The sequence below is a fragment of the Stegastes partitus genome, unplaced genomic scaffold (genome assembly GCF_000690725.1).
Source record: "Stegastes partitus isolate 25-593 unplaced genomic scaffold, Stegastes_partitus-1.0.2 Scaffold2458, whole genome shotgun sequence".
Taxonomy (NCBI): Eukaryota; Metazoa; Chordata; class Actinopteri; family Pomacentridae; genus Stegastes; species Stegastes partitus.
This window is the reverse complement of record NW_007580189.1, coordinates 54,252-72,702: the sequence shown is the minus strand read 5'-3', so window position 1 is coordinate 72,702 and position 18,451 is coordinate 54,252.

Sequence of the window (18,451 nt, the reverse complement as noted above, 5' to 3'; positions counted from 1 at the left end):
TTAATAGCTTTTTCTCTTCGCACACGGCGCTTCCCCAACTCTGGCACTTTGTATTGAGTCACTCTGGAAAAAAAAAAACAAAAAAAAAAGAGGCTGCTACCTTATACTGTTGCCTGGCAACCTCATATCAAACGTCCGCTTTGCATGATTTTCTCCCCCCCCCCTCCCGTCGTACGTGAATACAAACTAAGCGGTGACAGCGGCGGAGTAAACAGACGCTTGAGTTAAAGGGAAGCCCTGAATGAGAGCACACGGGGAGTTGGTGTTTCATATTCAGCTGCTGTGGTTTTAATAGTTTCAGTTAAAGCCGGTGACGGATGCGACGGTTCAACACTATCGACAGGAGATCAAACATGTTGTCAGTCAAGTCGCCTGAATAACTGATGTGAGCTCTTTGTCTTTGATACGAAGGCAATTTATCACTGAAACACAGTTCAACAGATATTATAGAACACGCGTTTGATTTTTTTTTTTTCTTCCTCTCCTTATTCCTGCAGGGAACCAGCCAATGAGACGGCTTTATACACGTCCAAGTATTTGCAATACTTCAGTTTATCCTGCAGCTTTGTGATGTGTATGTACGATGTGCAATATAAACAAGCTGCCTGGTGGTAGCAGATGAAAGAAAGCGTAGGACTGGCTGGTATCAGTAAATCCCAATTCTATCCGTATATATATCTTCATATACAAGGTGCATTCGAAAACTTCAGAGACTGTCCAAGGTGCAACATGTGCCAGGAGACCATGTGAGCTATCAACATCGGCACCTGTGTTACATATGTTTTAGCAAAAAAACTAGTTGGGGACACACTTGTAATTTCTCCGTGGAGCTCAAACTGGAGCAGAGAAGAAAACATCTCATTCTGTGTCAGTCGACAGCAGAATGCATAGATATGTATAATAAAGGCTGGATGTCTTAAGGCGGCGTTTCGAACGGGATCATCCTTCGGCCATCTTGATACGTAAATACTCTCATCTCGCTGAAATCTTGACTGATTTAAAAACGGTTTGATTTCTTACAAACCGCGTTAACGTGGCTACATTTCAAAATACAAAAACACAAATAAAATACAAAATAATTAAAATACAGGTCGTTTGGGCGCCCCTATAGCTCACCTAGTTGTGCCAGTGACCCATGAACAGGGGCTACAGTCCCCAACGCAGCAGTTGTGAGTTTGAATCCCGCTCATGACCCTTTGCTGCAGGTCTCTCCCCCATTCTTCTCCCCCCTTTCCTGTCTCTCTCTACTGCTCTAAATAAAGGCAAAAGCCCAAAAAGTATATTTAAAAAAATAAATAAATAAATACAAACCAAACCGTTTGAAAATCGGTAAAAAATTGAGCAAGTTGTGGTTATTTAAAAAGAGCATGCACCACGACGTCACAATGTTATGGGTGAGCGAGCCGACCGTACCAAGATGGCCGCCAGTGTGGCCGTGCGATTCCATTGGCCGGCAGCGCGGACGAGACATCTAGCCTTCATTATACATATCTATGGCAGAATGATCCAAATCCAGAATGACTTCTGTGAAGGATGTGCAAAATCCAGACCAACTTTTCCACAACTTTCTCCGTCGGTTGAACCAGGACTTGGCTGGTCTTCATCAGCCACTGCTCCACTTTGCATGCAGATGAATGCATATCCTAGTTATGCATCGATGCAGTATCTTAATTTTGTCTCTAGATTATCTGATATCACTCCTACTCCCTATGGATAGATGCTACAATTTACAGATGTTCCCTAAACGCCTCACATGCAGGTAACACGCTGCTTTGTGGCTGCACTTCACTCAGACAGGTGGTGTGACCAAAAATAACGTTGAAAACCGTTAAATGAGGCGCTCTCATGTCAGGTTTGCCCAAGTAGAAACCAGGTGATTTCATCTATATGGGCTGTTGTATATGTGTGTAGTTTTTACAAGCGGAGTGAATTTAAACGTCAACGCAGCTGTCAATAACGCTCATTTAACTGTAGGACGCCAAAATAATAAGCTATGGACGCTTGATTACGGAACACAGTCACGGCTAAACGGATTGTTTCACACGTCAGGCAGTGACAGGCCGACGGCGCCAGCAATGAAGAAAGCGGACCGTTTTCAACTGCACCAGCTAATGCAGGAGCTACACATGCTGACCACAGTGTTTTCAGATCAGCCTAATGATCATCATAGACGCGCACAAATGCAACCATGTGAAATGTTGACTCCCAAATAATAGTCATAACAGGACGTCCACAGAGCATTACGAGCATTGCACAAGAAGCTGTAGGTTGATGCACAAGGAGGTTAGGTCAACGAGGACGGCAGCCACTTCATAGGATCTGTCACTTTACATGACACTTGATAACTCATCGTGGTATGTGTTAACACTGGAGCTATTTCCAGCGACTTAGGAATTGCTGAATGTGTCTATATTAAATATTTTCTTCCTTTTGTAGGTCAGTGTTGTGCACAGATTTGATTTGTTCTTCACCTTTTAGAGTCGAGTCAGTGTTATTAGTATAGCACATTTAAAACAAGAGAAATGACCCCAAAGTGCTTTCCATTTGAGATGTCAGAGTAGCACTCCAAATGCACCTGATTAAAACGTTAAGGTCAAAACCTTACAATATTATGGAGAGAAACCCAAAGACTGTCTTTAAGCAAGTACTTGGTGACAGTAGAGAGGTAAATAGTTGGGCAGATACACAAATATCAGAAGAATCATCTTTCGTACAAGCACCAAAATCATCTCATGTGTCCATAATAGGGTCATTTCTGATAAAAAAAACAAACATTTTTTTTCCCCAAGATGGCCAACATTTCTAATATGTAATCTCATATATTTTCAGCAATTTGCCCAGTTTTGGTCTCAAAATGTATGGAATTTAGCATGTAAAGTCTAGATCTGCATGTTCTAACATCATAACTTACACATTATTAGCATGTTTTGATATGAGAGTCTTCCTACATGTCAGTCATGCTCCATTGGGGGGGCTTATTATCACTTTGAGTACATTCTGACAAATGCAAGGACTTCAGGAAATGTGGTGCAATCTGAAGTAGATCACCATCTTCTATATTTTCTAATCTGACCCTAACCTGTAATGCAGTTGGATAAAACAGTTCAACATACCAGTATGTGTCAGTGTCAGTATGTACTTTTCTAACCACAGTAAAATATCAGTCGTTCAAACTTTGATAAATCTAAAGCACCGACTTAATTCAAAGTGTTTTCATCATCCTGAAAGTATCTACAAGCTTGAAATACCTTATTCATTCTAACCACATTCGCTTTTCAATTCTGACTTTTTAGCCAGATTTCAAGTGTTTAGTAGCTTAATGGGTGCTTATGGTTTCCAGAATTGAATTGAAAGGTGTGAAATTTGTATTAAACTATAATAAGATAATAAAAATTGGATATCCGTGTTAAAATATATTGTTTAAAAAAGCCGAAAAATATTAATTAGTGTTGCTAACGTGGTATTGGGGATCTATAAATAATGCCAAATTTGATGCTTATATGACAATTTCTGCGACTTTCTGGTTATCCGCTTCATTAAGAATTTAAAACAAGATTTATTTAATAGCTCTGTTCTAATTCCAGCTAATAGTTCCTCATAAAACTTTATTAAATCTGAAATAAAGAAAGACTAAATCCAAAGCTTTGATCAGTACAGACAGAAACACAAACGTCTCCAACACTGCTGAACGACCAGACTGCAGTTTAGTCTGCAGTGTGGTCTTTGTCACATAATGTTCTTGGTCTTCACTGGAAAAATGTTTGTATCGCTCCCTCCTCCTACATAATAAACCCACCGCTGAATGGAACAAGCTCGTGCCCCCTCTCTCTGTGGGCTGTCAGAGTCATTCTGGGTAATGTAGGAAATCACAAGCCGCATCTAAAACACTGTGGAGCCGTTGTACAAAAACTAGCATTGGTTCCACGTTTACTTTGGTCAAAATTTTCTTTCAGCGTAGTCCTCTGGCGCTTCAACATCACAAACACTCAGTGAAACTGCATTCACCGCTTCTTTTTCGGCATCGCGCTACATAGCAGAGCTGCCATTGGGTAATTATCCCGGAGCGGCTCAGTGAAGGGCTTCAAGGACTCTGCTGTGGGTGAGTCTGAGAGGAAAAAGGTGGGAGACTGAGGTTCAAGAAGGAGAGGAGGAGTGCACTGGAGGACGAGTGAGGGGGAGGGAAGACGAGCGAGCTGAGGTCTGGTGGTTGGAAAGGAGAACGATACAGAGAATGTTTGCACTGTATCAGTCTGTAGACGCTCCACACAACACTCATGCTGTCTTTCTGTTAAAAAAAAAAACAACTCTGGAAAACATATTAAATCAATGATTTCTGCTTTATATCATGCAGCCAAGTAAAAAGTCCTGTATAATATACACAAGCTATTCCTACAATATAAATACATCTGTTTTTTTTTTTAACACATATTTTTCTATGAGATTAATATAATTAACTATAATGACTTTTGGCAGAAGTCATTCCTAATTTAGTGTTGTTAGGATGCATTTTTGTTGCTTCTATCGTCAAGGCACTTTTGTTTAATCTGCATAAAGTGTTGTTTAGAGAGACACACCTTTATTTTCCAGTGATGGTAACGTCTATGGACATTTGGAAAAATGCCAAACATGTTGAGTCCAGTTTTCCCCAACTTTTGTAGGATAAATATTCAAAGAGTTTTAACTTTTGTTTCTACTTTTTCTATGACTTATGTCATTATAACTTCATCACACTGAACAAACAGCATTTGGAGTTCTGGCTACTTCTAGCCATGACTGTGCTGTTTCCACAGAGGTGCAGGATTTTATCTTGCAGTGAAAAAACAGCTCACAGTGAGTCAAAACATGACGGAAACACCTAGAAACTGCTTTTGGTTCAGAGCGTTACTATCACGGGAGCAGAGGGATCTTTCCATTAACGCAGTTCATGTCTGAATGAAGAAATAATTAATATTTACATAAAAGTCGATATTTGACAGATAGATGAAGCAAAGTGACATGTCTAAGAAATGCTTAAGATCACTTCTACAGGGCGAACTTTGAGTTGAAATTGTTTTGCACGCTGCTGCTGCTCATGTACATTTCACTCCAGTTGTGTCATCTGTGATACGATGCCCATGAAGTACTTTGACTGAAGTCGATTTTGCAGAACTGATCAAAAACTCACAGTGAAACACGCTGGAGAGCTTCCAGAGAAATTCCCATGACCGGTATCATCGCCATCATCTTAACTTTCAGTCTTTCGGTTTCAGTGTCCTGTGGTTTCAGTTTTGTTTGGGTGAATTTTCCACTTCTTAGAAAATCATAAGAACATGATGTCACTATCTGTTATCTAATAATCAATCCGTCATATCATTTAATACAGCCCAGTGGCAAATATAAGCGGTGCCAACACAAATTTACACGCACATTAACATTCATTTCATTCGTTTGGGACAGCGTATATGAATCAACCTTGAAATATAAGCATACCAGTTAGCCCTGACTGTACAGATGACACCTATTGAGGCACATTTTAAGCGCCACTTATCTGCTCATCAACATCATAGTTCCACTAAAACGCGTTAAAATCCTGTTAAACAGTCGGTGACACAGGTACATCACGAAGCCTCACACATCCTGATCGACAGCTTATCTCAGCTCTAAATCAATCTGCACCGCGTATCAAACTGTGGGTTACCGTAGCAACAATATGTTTATGCCTCACACAACATCGTCTCCGAACTCTGGCGGATTCTCACAACAGACAACACTGACCTACTTTTATGCTATATGTCATGTGGCTACGTTTCGACTACAATACGGAGACATTGAGCTAAACCGAGTCAGTGTCGTTTATGGAGCTCAAAAATCACACATTTAGTTATTACACTTAGTTTGGATATTTAAAAACTAGGAATAAAACAGGAAGAAACCACAGGTAAAGAAATACAGGATTGAGAGAAATGCAATAAATAGTATAAACACAGAGTAGATGAACGTAAAATAGTAAGATGACACTATAGAGAAACAGAAGAGCAGTGTTACGTAGACAGACTGTAAGCATGAGATGGGATCATGCTCAACAACACATACAGCCCTTTTCCGTTGCAGGAACTTGTGATCTATTTTAGTGCAACCCAAACCTTTATGTCTGACATCAAGAGTCGCCCCCAAATCGCTTTCTGTTTGATGTAGGCTGCAGATATACGTAGGCCTGCCATTGACTGTATATGTCACGGGGTAATTCTCAACAACAACAACTTTCGAGCTAGAAATCTACCACACTGAAAATTCTAACTTTTGCCAAGGATCTAGATTGTGCAGCCCTGATAGTTTTTTGAGTGGATTAGCTATTTTAATCATGGTTTTTCACCAAACTATATTCTCCCATCACTGAGCTCTGCCTGCTGCAACTGTAATTGGTTAACAAGCCAACAAGTCTTTTTATTCCCTTATATTAGAACAATAATGAAGCGCAGACGAGGCCGGACTCGACACCGATAAATTAAACTCAGAAAAGCCAATGAGAACCATTTTTCTGCCCCCTTAATGGTCTAATGTAGTGGTTCTCAAACTTTTGAGGAAAAAAAGGAATAGATATATTCAACAATTTCCCTGAGGTACCCTACCAAAGGGATCAATAAAGTTATACCTAATCTAATCTTATATCTAATTTGTAAAAAATTTTAACCTTAAAATATATTTATTTTGTCACCAATCCTCTTCTAATATCAGTCATTAACCGGACACAGGCTAAACAATTGCTGAAAATGCCCATGGGTAGATGCTACATTTTACTGATGTTCCCTGAACACCTCACATGCTGCTAGATGTTACCATGTGTCTGCAGTGCAGCTCCTCTGACAGATGAGCGACCAAACATTTGTTGGAAAACAGTGGAAAGCGCGTTTTACACAAAATTGCCCAAATTGAAACGTTTTCTATTAGCAGTGGTTTTAGCCAGATTGTCCAGCAGGTCGGCGTCACCTTTTATTTTCTTTACTCGTCAGTCGATAATGAACAGAGATTTCATTTTAATTTTTGTTGGCAGCACTTCTTAAATTTACATTCTCGTCACAAATTAGTCATGGAAAAATGGGTCTTCAACACAAAGATTTCGTTGACAAAATTAACACTGCCCCGGGGTCAGACGTGGCCCCCCGGCATCGCACCACGCCCCACTATTTGAGGACTGGTCTAGTGAGGTACCAGTTTTCTCTCAAACATCACCATCAACTAAGCAAAGTTTGCTATATATGTTAGCATAACAAACTCTACGTTGCTTTATTGCCTACATGCTCAGAGAAATGGAATCAGTTACTAATTGTCATTGTTTTCAGAGTTAACGTTGTGGTTGTGACAAGATACATCCAGACCTACAAAACCTCGTCAGTGTCACAGTTAATGCCAAACACTGTCTAGTTCCAGCCTCACAAATGGGAGGCTTTGCCACTTTTCTCTGTACATCATTAATAAACTGTATATGATTAATCTACTAATTAATTAAAAAACTAACCAACAGCATCAGCAGCTAGTCGCAGCCCCCACAATACAAAAAAATTGAACAAAGTGGAAGAAATGCTACCTCAACTTTCATTACCTATAATCCGTTCTTTACCAATCATGCATTGTTGGTTCCATAAAATCAGTTACACCAGTTATATGTTCTGTATGCCAGAGCCTTTTCGAGTTTAGTAAAACTTGTCATATTAAGGAAAACGTGTCAAAACACTTGTCACGTTCATTAAAGTCTAAACAACTTCAAGTGTCATAACACTGGTAATGCAAATCAAAGTTAATGAATTCATACACACCATACCAAACACTGTCTTTAACACCTGTCAGATTGCTATATCATCAGAATTTGACATAAATCAGACACCAGATTAGACAAAGCTGTATTTATAGATCTGCAGAGATAATCATTAAAAAAAACATTTGCAAGCAGCTAAAGATAATCCATAGTTAGGTTTTACTGTAGCAATTATGACAGCACCAAAGGAGGTAACTGAGCTAAAGAGCCACAAAGATCACAGAGGAAGGAGGTCTGGGTGGATGGATGGCTCAACAAAACAATGGACTCTAACAGTCTGCTGTCTGTTTCCAATTTCAAACTAAATGTTGCTTTAAATAATGAAAGCCTGTGTGTTTAACCCTCTCAGTCCCCAAACCTGCAAGTAGGTTTGAAAGGTCTGTTTTACACCTTTAACCAAGTTGTGGTCTTTTTCTTTAAATCATGTCTCATTTAAAACATTTTTTTAATGTTCACCAGGTTCTGGGAAACAAACTCTGTGCTTCTTGGTGCAACTGAGAGCCCATTATGGACTTAGCTGCCACCAACATGACAAAAATTCTGGGATTTCAGCTGAACTGCAGGTTGTGTTTACACAAAGCACAAATTAGAGTGATTCAATGAAAAATAAAACATACCTGAGTTATAAAACACAAGCAGCATGACTCAAAAGTAGCATACAGAGGAGTTAGTTGTCAGGAAATTGTTGGAAGAAGAATATTTCTTTCAAGAGACGATGTGAAGAGTGTTGGGAGAAAAACCTGCTTCGTCAAGGTTGTACAAATATAAATAAGTCCAGTAACTCATCGATGGCATGTGGAGCTCCCATTTTCCCCCCAATATTGGTAACATCTGTGTGCACTTGGAAAAGAGTTATACATATTGATTCCACATTTTTTCCATTTTTGTAAAGTAAATAATCACAAAAATAGAACTTTTTTGGAACGATTTCCGGCATTTTAATTGGTAAAAATGAAAACAGGCCAAGTCAAGTAGCCTCAAGGGCATTTGGAGCCTCTATTTTATTTTTTGCAGTATTGCTAAAACTTCTGGGCACTTGGAAAACATGTTTCTGTAAAAAAAATAACGAAAGAAATTCAACTTGCTCTCTGTGCTTGTAGCCATGGTTGTGTTGTTTCTATAGAGGTGCAGGACTTTATACTGCAGTGGGAAGTGAGCCCACCGTGGGTAAAACTGTGACAGAAGCCAGAAATGCACAGAAGCGGCTTGCGGTTCGGTGTATTAATATTGTGACTTTGATGACAAAGCTGCTGAGAATCTACGGTGAGTGTTAGGGGCGTTAATTCACGAAACCCTCCTAATGACCTTTTATCTTCATTTAGCTTGCTCGCAAACTGTCAACTCTCTCTGGTCGCGCTTTTCCATCAATCCACAAATTACCAACTATCAATCACGATTACATAAAATTCAACAAACAAAATTGGAAGTTTAGGCTGCAATTAATTATGACTGACAGCGAAGAAGGAAAACATAAAAGGCTCGGGAACAACAAACTGGAGCTGCGACAAAAATAAAAGCTACCGAGGACACAACAAGACAAAACACAAATTGCACCTAGAAGAGTGTGACAGGACACTGCTGCATGAGGGTGATTTCATTATGCGTTTGTGTGTGTGTGTAGGTACGAGCGCATGTGGGGGGAAGGAGAGGTGTATGGTTAACCATAGACTGAGCTCTTTGTCTCTTTCACACACTCGTTCACACACAAACCATCACTTGCATTGCACTGCAGACTTGAAATCTAGGTCACGTTAACAGACACACACACAGACACACACACGCACACACACACAGCGTTTAAAGGAGAGCGACAGAACAATCAGATGTGATGAAGACGAGGCCCGATCTGTCGGCTCACCACCGAGCGACTTCAGACCGTTCCCTAAATCCGCCCTCCCCCCCTCCAACCCGAAAAAAACAGAAAAAAAACCCACTGTTAGATTTCATCAGTGTTTCAGCGCTCACAGGCTCTCAGAAGCTGTTTCTTGATGAGGTGTTGCGTTGTTTTTTTTTTTTCTTCTTCTTCTTCATCTACTCCGTTGTAGCGGCTTTCTATCAACCTGCCGTGTGACTGTGGCGTGACGCGATGGTTCGAAACAGGAGGGAGTAAATGTGTGAACTTGTTGCAGTGAGCTGTGGGTTAGAAGTGTGAGCAAGTTTTTCCAACTGAGAAAAAGGCAGTCACGTCTTGTAGTTCGTATCTGCAATTGAGAACCACAACCGATCAGCTCAGTGCAAGAAGATAATGTGTACATGGTAAATTTTTTTTCACCTAAAAATAACACTAACTGTGATCGATTTCTGTGGCAGAGATAAAAGCAATGGAAACAGACCTGTCTTCTTTTTATAGAGTTAGAACACGGAGTATAGAGTCTTTTTATAGCGTGCAAACACAGTAGTAGTACAAATATGAGATAGTGTTACTATGACAACAAAAAAATTAACACAAGGCTTTCTCGGTTTGCTTGTTTGGAGGTACGTCAATGGCAGAGTTTCCTTGGCTTATGCATTCCTGGAGCTGGGTACTGGGATAAACGAAATGCAAAATGCACTTGCTTTTATGTGCATTTTTAATTTGTGCACGTAAAAAAAAGTTTAATACATATATATTGTAAACAAAGAATTTATGTTTACTTCAGTTGGAAGTGCTGTTGTATAAAAAAAAAGAGGAGATGCAATTAAAACTTATTTTAAAAAACATATTTATTACAGCTTGAGGCCCTGACCTGCTGGCCCTCAGTGTTACAGGCCTTCATAAATGTACTTTTAACACATATAAATGATTTAATTAGTTCATTTTATATGCAATGTATTTATATAAAGCGACTTGCAGAAAGAGAAAATGCAAACACAGGCTTGAAGCATGCAATTTTTGTGTGGATGGTAGCTACGCGTCTTTGGAAACAGTATTCAGTAACGAGTAATAAATGTTATCAAGCTTTTGAGAATTTTCAACTACATCTCATCTTTAAGGACACCTGGGATCTTTCTGCGTGGAGTCTCCATGTTCTCCCCGTGCAGTGTGGGTTCTCTCCGGGTTCTCCAGCTTCCTCCCACACAGTTCAAAAACATGTTGAGGTTAACTGGTGTTAGGATCATAGATTTTATATTCATGTTTTGATAACCTCTTATTATATTGATCTCACATTATTTCATATTTTGATAATTTGGTGTTACTCTCCTCACCTTTTATTATTATCTTAATCTCACATTATTATCTTAAGGCATAATCAACACAACTGATAAACAATTGCAGCATGAGAAAGCGTAAGTGGAGACAGGATTTGGTGGTTTGTGTATTTCTCTGCCACAAGCAGGTATCTGCAGGAGGGAGAAACTAAGGGTGCAGAATGGCAAGTCTCTGCACCTATGAGATGGTGAAAGAAGGCTCAAGGACACGGATCAGGGAGAGGCAGTCAGACTTCGTGCCCTGACATTGACTTTGTTGGTGCTAGGGTAAGAAGTTTGATCCAGAGCTCTGTATGCTTATTCAACTATCTGATAAATAAATACATTGAGTGAGACCTAAATATCTTCTCCTATTGCTTCATTAAACAAATGCGCAGGAGCTATCTCACACATAGTGTAATTTGTGGTAGATTGAGATTCAGCTCCAACACTGGTGACTCTAAATTGTCCGTTGGTGTGAATGTGAGTGTGCTTGGTTGTCTGTCTCTAAGTGTAGCCCTGTGATAGACTGGTTACCTGTCCAGGTGAACCTGCCTTCACCCTGAGTCAGCTGGGATAGACTCCAGCCCCCCATGACCCTAGTGAGGATTAAGCGGTGTATAGATGATGGATGGATGGATGGATCTCATCTTTATATCACAAAAGTAGAAAACTTAGTTGTCAGCAATCTCTAGTCAAGTGATACAGGTTGTTGGTGGTGTCTTGTAGTTGTTTTTATGGATTTATTTACCTCTTTTTCTTGTTTTTTTGGGGGGTTTTTTGTATTACAGTATGTTCAGTAACATACAGGGGATTTTGATGGAAGTCCGTCACATGCTTCTGCTTCTTCAAACTTTAATCATCATTCTTAAAAATAAAGTAATGAGCAGTAAAAACTACACTGTTCTAAAGGCCAACAAATGACGCAATGTTGACTGTTGCTCTCACACAGCTCCAGGGGTGGTCAGAAAACTTTTAAAATGTATTTTAATGCATCAAAATAAAGCTGAATGTGACAGATTGTTGTTGTTTTTTTCCTGGGTACTACTTTGGTATTTTGTTCTGACTTTGTGGGTGGTGGAAGTCGGTGAAGGTCAGTCGTATTTATCGCCGCACAGCGTTCAAATCTCTCCTCATTTTTTATCACGTGTTGAAAATCACTGTCCAAAATCGCAGCTTGAACAGGAATCTCTCGCTGTTTTCCGCTGTGCTGGGGGACTGACAGTAAAACCTCACATTTATTGCTAGTTTTAAAGTCGACTGTGAACAGCTGCATAATTCAGTAGCTGCAAATGGAAATCTCTTCATGTGATCCTCTAACTTTGGCCAGTATCCACAAGGATACAAAAAAAAAAACATTTAAATAAAAAACACACATCGGGCTTTAAAAATGTTCCAAGAATTTTAAAGTACGTCAGCAGCAGCTTCTTTAACTACTGCAGACAAGATCCAAACTTGTGCACATTCCTGCCTCTGGGAATAATCTGTCTTCTTTTTCTAATGAATTGCACTGAGAGATGCATGTATCCCCGGCATCAACAGATCGGAATCCAGCAAGGCATGTCTCATAAATTATGCGCTCCCTGAGCTTTTGATAAGCTAATAGATGCCTGAGTGGAAGCAAATTGATGCCGCGCTCATGTGATTCAGACGGAGAGACACGATTCAATATTGATTAATGTTTAGCGGCGACTGAACGGTGGCCTATCTTGAACATCACACCTCTGTTTATACGACAGAGCGGTTTCCTCTCTATTGTTCATTATTCATTAGTCATCTGGACTGCCTGTGGGACTCCCTCCCATCTGCTCCCGCTCCATTTCCATATGCGAGGCTCGCCCGAGCGAGGCTGATATGGAAAGAGGGAGCGAAAGAGGAGCGGAGGGAGGGTATAAATTCAGCTCTTTTTCGGTCCCTTCATCTCTCTTTCAAAAGGTAATGCATTCATTGATGTTATCACTGAGGGGACTGATGAAATGATAAAAATGGAAAATAAATTGCTGCTTTGAACGGAGACAGCAGAGTAGTGGGCCACAACAGGACTGGTGTGGGAAGAAAGAAGTGTGTTGGAGTGCCGTGGGTGGGAGGGAATTTGCAAAGAAAGAACTGTATAATTAAGAGTTGGCCGAGCCGTCTGCCTACATGGAAAATCACATTGAATAATTTGACACAGGAAATGCTAAAAAAAGACTGAGAGAAGTCTTCTCGTTTCTGCTATTTCAACATTGGTTTTTATCATTTATGAACGGTCTTATATAAGTTTACTCGGGGAGAAACAGCCTGTCGGTAAAAAACATTAAAATGGAACAATGAAAGAACAGCTACTCGGTGCTTGTTCTCAGGAGCTGGAAATTTTATATATTCAAAAAATAGAAATCCAGTAACTGAACTTCAGTGTTCCTGCAGAGTTTGTGCCAAATTAAAAAGAGTTTCTTTAACGCAGAGAAAAAGCTGTGACTTGAGTGAGTGATAGAACTTGTGATGGAATATATAAAGGTCCAAAGTGACCCGAGTGAGGACTGCAGGCGTCTCCTATAATAACACACATCTCCTCCTCTCCTTGTGCTCAACATGGCCTGAAATAGCTGAAGATGGTCTGAAGAGAGTTATGAAAGAATTCTATCCCTTTAACCCCTTGAATCTCAAGCAGGTTCTGATGTTTTTTTGCTCCTGTTGGTTAAAATTTCCCTCAAATATAAAATTAATTTTTGTCACATGACTGCTGGTCAAAGCCTAGTCACTAATGGTGTCTTACTCGCACCATTTATTTTGTTGTTTTTTTACAGAATCTGCTATAAAACACAATATTTTTGGGTGAATCTTGAAATTACATGTAGGTTACAGTAAATTAGATTGAATATCACGATTTTAAACAACATTAGAAAGTAGACAAATCTATAATTTTCTTCTGTTTTTACAGTTTTTTGTTATGAAATGAAAAATACTTTATTTATCCCAAAAGGGAAATTCAATCTTGCAAAAGCTCACTTTTTTTTTCTTTTTTTTTTAATCAATATAACATATAGTCTATACAACAACAACAACAATCATTCAGTCAGTCAGATTTGTTGTGATAAAAGCTGTAATTTCAGCACTTTTTTGTTGTTTTTTTAAAGCTAGCATGCCTTTCAAACCCTCCTCAAGTTTTGGGGTTTACAGGAGTACGGATGAAACTCTACTGGATCAAACAGTCTAAACGCAGCTCCACAACATGTACAAGACTTCCTCAAACTGGAAAAAAATAAATAAAAACACCCTCAGATGGACCATACATGTAGAGCTGCAGCCCTTTTTTTTAATATTTACAACCCTTTGAGGACCTACAAGCACCTCCTAACAGAGAAAAACAAGAAGATGATGGTACTGTAGGGACTCCTTTTCCAAAGCTATAAAATGTCTTTTCCTTATTTTATTATTCTGCAATTTCTGTGTTTTACTATCGCTTGTCCTTTGTCACCTATCGTTAAGAACTCTCTCATTTATGGCATTTCTGAGCAGATACCGTGTGTAAAAAAGACAAAACTTTAGCTCCAAGACTGAGGGAATGTTCATTGTTCATTTGTAGGCGATCAAGGATATTAATCAACGCTCAGTTTGCTACTGTAACACCAACATGTGTTTGCTTTATCTAACATTTGCATATCTCACCCAGGGTCCACTCCGACGATAATATATGCACACCAGGGTGAAGCCACTCTGACATTTCTGATAGGATTTGCCTCCAGCTTAAGATTTCCCTCCGTGTTGCAGTGTATTATCGATCCGTACAATACACTGAGTATATAATCAATCAATCTGGCCCACATCCGTCATATTAGACACGGATACTATTGACGGACTGACACCTGATGTTTAACCAAAGATCCAGTTAATTCCAGATACAGTCACTCGGGTCATTCCATGAATAATCAATCAGTGCCTCTTCCATGACCCGCTCAGAAGAAGATGATTGTTTTGTACATTAACATCAGTATATTTAATGAAAATGTTACCATATTATTATGAATATTTTCTGAGGTACAGGCATGAAGTACAGCAAAATTTGTAGCACTTTGAACTCTCGTAAGTTTACATGTAAAGAAAATAGCCACAAGAAGTTTTCAGTGAATAAAACACATTTGAGGGTGCCCCTACAGCTCACCTAGTTGAGAGGGTGACCTATAAACAGGGGCTATAGTTCCCCAACGCAGAGATCACTGGTTCAACTCCCACTCACGACCTTTTGCTGCAGGTCTCTTCCCATTCTTCTTCCCCCTTTTCCTGTCCATCTCTACTGTTCTAAATAAAAGGCAAAAAATATATATATTTTAAAAAAAAACACACACATTTGAGTTCCATTGAAAACTGAAACCCTGATCAATTTCAAATCCACTCCAGGGGTCATTATGAATGAAAAAAATAATGAAAAAGACTTTATTTATCCCAGAAGGGAAATTCAATTATTATCAGTTATAAAAATTACATTTTTGTTGACCGCAATTCTTCCTTTATAACCAACTTTAAGCATCAGTTTCTTGGGATATATTGTAGATTCAACAGCAGAACTGCACTCATTTAACATCTATGACATACAGGAATAGAAATAAGTATTGAGACTCTCATCTTTTCAGAATGCACTGGAGAAAACTTTAAAAAGTGCATCTTGGGTAAACTTTCATGGGTCGTATCAGCATGTGGGATAGGCAGCTGGTCAACACAAGTTATAGCAAATAAAAGGTCCCATTTTTACCCACATTTTGATTTCACGTTCTCTTCTAACCATGATTCCTTCTGTGTCAATATAGTTTTCTGATATAGTCGTATCGTAACACTTGGGAATGTAGCTTATAGCTGTGAAATGGAGAAACAACAACCACATGGTTTATAGGACAGTTTGGACAAATCACACGGATCAAACCAGTTTGCAGCATTCAGCGCTTGTTTGAGAGTTTAAATTCTGCTCTGACAGGGTTCAGTTCTTGTTCCATCAACCCGTTTCCATCATCAGACCGTGAACAACGGTGATGATGTGTTATCTTTGTATCCAACATTTGTCTTTTCTGTGGGACCAGGAAAACGATCATGCAGGAATTATCAGGGTTGTAATTCTTTCAATAGATAGAATCTCAAATTTTTCATCTTGTGAGTGATGAACTATGCCTACATTAGAAAATTATTTTGCAACAGAAGAAACTACGGCCAGAAGATGAGCCTGGCTATAAGCATCAACACTGAAGGACAAATGTAGAAAAGCTTTATTTTAAGAAGATGAAAACATGAATAAAGGCATTGGAGTTTGTGTTATTCTACATTATGATTTCAAGCTCTTAATTTCTACTTCAAATGTATACAAGTTCTGATTATTGAGTATCGGTCTCACTGATTATTAATGATCAATATCTGCCCTAAAAAATACCTATTGGACGACTCCTAATCTAAGAAAGAGGAAATCGCCTTTTAAGGGAACTGTCAACAACACTGTGAAACATCTTAAATGTGATATTTTTGTAAAGGAAAACAAGCCAAAAGGGGTAAAAAATATCATGTTCAATCTGTGTTTTTGCTAAGAGCTGAGTATAATCATACTCGAGAAGGCAACAGATAAAGACAGTAAACGTTCTTTGTCGCTTTCCACCTCTACTCCTCAGATAACAGGGTGCCGTGTCTTCAATGTGAAAACAAGGCTGTTTTTCCAGAGTGCCTGAAAAGCTGACAAAGTAGAGATTCAAGATTTTCACCTGACAACAGCCATATTTAATGAACCTGACTCACACTCTGTCAGAAAAAAAAATGAAGCAGGAGCTACAGCAGTCGCATAACTTGTAGGGATGGAGTTTATCAGCCTCCCAACATCACAACGTTTGGGTGAAGCATGAGTAACAATCACCGTAGGAAGACCTCATCTCACCACGATACAACGTCCGAGGTAAACCCGTCAGAAACGTCACCGGTTTGTGAGGAAAAAGAGGATTTATCACGGATGTTGTGTCATAGCGAAGTGCACCACGGAGGGTCGGAGCTCGGCCCCGAGGCACTGTCGGTAACGTGAGAGCAGACCTGTGTGGGTGATCGGGGGTCCGTCTCTGGCAGCTCGATGTAACACAGCTCTCCTCTTTCTCACTGCGTCAGGGAAATTCAAAACCTCGCCAGACGACACGTTAGCATGCATAACGAACTGAGGCCGGGCTGATTGTGTGTCGGACCGTCGTTGTCATCAGAGCAACTTACTTTCTACGCAAAACTGCAGCAAAACAGTCAAAAGAATCTGCAGACGCTTTCAGCGATTTCACATTTCATATAGACATCGTATTGCAGAGACTTTCCTCAACTTGAATGTAATTATCACTGGGTTCATACTTAAGACTTTGTAGCGTTTACAAAATTAATATAGGTACATGTAAGTAGGGATTGTTTACATTCCTGAACAATCTGTTGTTTAGAAAATGAATAATCAATTAAAAGGTATTGAATTGGACATTATATAAAACTAACGCAAGTCTTCACAGAGGAGAATGAACATCGTCCAACAAATGTAGCGATAAAATTAACTCTAGGTTTCCTTTTCAGACAATCAACGTATGATTTCTGCACTTCATAACATCAAACACAACATAAGCATCTAATAAAGACACTGTAGAGCCTGAAAAGTAAAAATAAACAGCTGTATTGTACTATATACATACATAAATAGTAACTGTGGCTAGTTTTCACCTTTAAGATAAAAACTAAAGCAACATTGCTAAATTTTAATCATTTTTTCATATAAAAATAAAATATCTAGCCACAGTTACTCCTATCATAAACTACAGGTCTAAGTGAAAAATTCATTACGTGGGGATTCATGTAAAACCGGCTTTTCTTTCTTTATCTTTACCATTTTTAAGTCATATGCACAACATGGTAAACTGGCATGCAGTACATTTACAAAGAGCTGCAATGAAGCATTTAACTGAGTATTTGCTACTTCATTCACGTACTTTACAAGACCTTTCAGAGTATTGTATTTATGTGGAAGTTGTGGTTGCAACATTAAGCAAAATTAAGAAAAGAGGATTAAGAAAATTTGTTTTAAATAGCTACAAATCAGCTGCACTTCAAACAGCAACACCATTATTATTCAGCACTCATTAATAAGAATAATTACACTTATGGTAGGATAGTTGATGTTTTCTGCACTTATAACAATTGTGTAATTTTCTTTGGTTAAATAATGTATGCAGGACTTTTGTTGTTGCTTTTTTTCCCCCCCACCAGTTCTTCTCTTGCACTGTTATATCTGCACACGTCGAGGACTCCGGCCAGATGTTTAACACAAAGCGATGCATTTATCATGCTCTATTTGTGTGCACGTGTAAGACTCGCTAGTTAAAAATTAATAACAATTTTGCCGCCTGCATCAGTTAAATCAAACTCCACACTTTGATTTTACCTGCATTTAAATGCTGCGGTAGCTTTTGTGCTTTTAAATATCTGACTCATTTCCTGCTATATTCTCCATTCTGTGTCATCAAC